The sequence below is a fragment of the Capsicum annuum genome, unplaced genomic scaffold, assembly GCF_002878395.1.
Source record: "Capsicum annuum cultivar UCD-10X-F1 unplaced genomic scaffold, UCD10Xv1.1 ctg69706, whole genome shotgun sequence".
NCBI lineage: Eukaryota > Viridiplantae > Streptophyta > Magnoliopsida > Solanales > Solanaceae > Capsicum > Capsicum annuum.
This window is the reverse complement of record NW_025879371.1, coordinates 1-3,199: the sequence shown is the minus strand read 5'-3', so window position 1 is coordinate 3,199 and position 3,199 is coordinate 1. Positions and strand designations below refer to the sequence as shown.

Sequence of the window (3,199 nt, the reverse complement as noted above, 5' to 3'; positions counted from 1 at the left end):
ACCCTTTTTAATTAGTGTCATCAGTAGATGTGTTTTCACAAATAATTTTCTTTCTCAACGTTATTTAACTTTTGTTTGAAATATGAAATCCATTATTGTTTGGTTTATCGCGCCACTAATTTTCTTCATCATTTAGCTATGTAACAGTTTCGTAGTTTGTGTCTATGTTATCGTGTTTCTTTTCACGGTTACTGCTATTATTCGTATATTCTTTTCAGCATACAATGTGAATTTCACTATGAAAATGGATGATACAGTAATATTGGTTAGACATCCCTTCTATTTCTATCTTCTCATTGTTACCATAAGAGGATCATGAAGAATTTCTTCAACGGAATAAAAATCAGCAATAAAACTGGTAAAACATAAAAAGAGCGAAATATTAATCACCAGTCTTAGATGGAGGTCTTCCAGTTCTTCCCCTTCTTGGATAAGGATACTCTTTGTATCCTCCAAGCACTGGTCGGGCAATAAGTGGACTATCGGGATCTCCAAAATTATTTCACATATCATACTCATAAATCCTGTCCCATTCCTCAAGCTTTACGCTTCCAGTTCCTCTGAAATGAAGCAACTTGTCCTCTCTGTAGCTGCAGCCTCCTGGAGTTTCACTAGGATGCCAAGCATAATTTCTAAGGTTCTTATTTAGGTAAAGATCTTATAATTTGATATTTAATTTAACATTGGATACTTCTGAAAACCACGAGGTCCTGTTCATAAAACTACAGAACATCTTCAAAGTTCTTCAACTCATTAAGAGTGAAATCTCCCATATCAGCAAGCTGAAGAGAAAAGAATTGTGCCGTAGCTTTTTGTGCATTACTAAGGACGTTTTTCAGCTTCAAGGGCGCAAATTTTTCATCCTCTTTGTAGCTACACAATGCTGTTGGAGTTTCATTAGGAAGCCAAGCATACTTTCAAAAGTTCTTATATAGGTAAAGATCTTATAATTTGATATTTTATTTAACATTGGATACTTATGAAAACCAGGAGCTCCTGTTCATATTACTTTTGCTTCGAGGATAGAACTAAACCTCACCAATATTACTGCCTGTCATGGAAAACATATTTGTCATTCAAGTAATGGGAGAGTCATCAAGCATAAGTATAGTAGCTATAACCAAAGGCCAAATGTGACACCTAAGAATATATATGAAAAGTCAGTCCCTGGTAGCTTAACTGAGGTATCTAAGGGTCATAGACATATTGTTAATAGTGTTCCATCAACTGACATTCATGAACTTCACTTAAATGATGAATCAAACATGGTCAATAATGCCAAGCGTGCGGTCAATTCTTCCTCACAGCCGACAACGTAATAGGACCAACAAGAACAAACAGAAGCGTGATACTTTGATGGTCGAGTTATTAACCGTTGGAAACCTCTACCATGATATGGAGGATCATCCAAAATCAAACTCTTTAACCCATTAGGCTAAGGTCCACGTACAGTCTACACTCATTTCACGGGGTATGTTGTTCTTTTTGTTGTCATTATTGTTTTTGTAATTAGTAGTTGCTATATTTTTTCATGTCGTGCTTCATTTTCATATCTACATTGATTTGTTGTACTCAAACCGAGGATCACAACCTCTATACCTCCGTGAGGTAGGGGTAATGTCTGCGTATATTTCACTTGTGGGATTTCATTATTATTGTTTTTGTTGTATTTGTTTGATTCATTGATTTGGGTTTTTGTTAAAGATTCGATGTTGATGTTTATTTAATGATTCTATTGTTGTCAGGCAATTCTTTTGGTCCAGATGGTACAACCGGCAGGGCAGAATGTAGGCATCAAAACTCTGGGTGTTCCGCACCTACCTGACCTGCAACTGAGAGTTTTCCCATATAGTTGAGGGAAGCTGATGGAAAACATATTTAAAATAAGCAATGAAAACCACATGGCGCGTCTACGCAACGGGTTTCAACTGAATTGAAATAGTATACTGCCATTACTGGGCCCTTTCAAATGAAGTTGCTTCAGTTGGGGATAGCTGCTTTCGGAAGTGTTGATTTCTACTGATATGCTACAATTGTTCACTTCTTACTGTCATTCCACGACTGCAAGTATAGACGTGACAAAAATCAAGTGTACATATTTGCTGCAGACACGGTTCCTAGACGGCTAACTACAGCACAACATGTACATTTACCCACAGTGGGAGCTGATAAGTTTGGGAATATCTACTTTGGAGATGCATTTAAGGCAATAGTTACCACCTTTATATGCCAGGGATCACATGGCCTACAGATCTGCCTACTTCCCAGCTAAGGTAGGCATGTACTTGCTCAATCAGCTATTTCCTATAATGTTCCAAATGAAAATGTGCAAAATGCTCTTTACCTACTTCGTTTGATATCCTGATCGGTGCAGACACGTACTGGTGTGGTAAATGAATGTCATTCAATTTCCTTGGGTATCAGATGTTGATGCTGAAGTATAACTGGCTGGTCTTTAGCTACTTTACAAAACTTGGTTGGTAGGAAGTTAACGTGATGTTCCCTATATCACCATTAAAATGTTTTATACATCAATCTCTACTCATTTGACAAAATTAAAAAGTTTGATCACCAAATACGCAGTGTTGGAACATCAAACCTTCTTGTGCTACATGAAATATACGTCGCTTTTATATGTTTTATCTTTGCTTTGATCTGATGACTATCCATTCTTATATGGTTTATCCCATCTCTGACTTTTCAGGCTGCGTTAAATGGAAAAAATCGCAACAACATATGAAATGCAAGGTGTAAATGCCATCCATGTGTTCAAGTTCATAACCCACTTTGGAGTGGACAAATCTATTGGGTTTTGTTTGAAGTACGCTCCATTGAGAAAGTAAAGAAGTATGAGCCATACAAACTGATCCACAGTGAATTCGACACTAAGGCGGACAAGTCTTCAAAGTAAATGGAGGAGCGAAAGACAAAAACGTTGATCCTTATGATTTGTTGTTTTTGCCCAACTTTATATTTTTGTTAGTCATAATCTTCTTCGGATATATCTTGTGTATATGAAAGTGATTCCTCAATTTATATCCATACTTGTATGGTTTATCCTGACTCTGTTTTTCTTCATTATTTATTTCTTCCCAAGTCAATAACTGTAAAACAGCTGAAGACACTTTGCGTTGATGCAGTTACTTCTGGTGCCACAAAGCAAAAGCCTGTTATCCGGCAGGCGAGCTTTCCATTGAAT

The 3,199-nt window shown here is 36.9% G+C and overlaps 1 long non-coding RNA gene across 2 annotated transcripts; it reads left to right on the top strand.

The window, feature by feature from the left end:
* The first annotated feature begins 7 nt into the window (after window positions 1-7).
* LOC124894102 lies at window positions 8-3,063 on the top strand. 2 transcript variants are annotated; one of them, XR_007051013.1, is made up of 4 exons: window positions 8-649; window positions 729-935; window positions 1,746-2,273; window positions 2,705-3,063. It is a non-coding gene; the product is annotated as an uncharacterized LOC124894102 (long non-coding RNA). The 2 variants fall into 2 exon arrangements; XR_007051014.1 differs by having other exon boundaries at window positions 8-2,273.
* The last annotated feature ends 136 nt before the right edge of the window (window positions 3,064-3,199 follow it).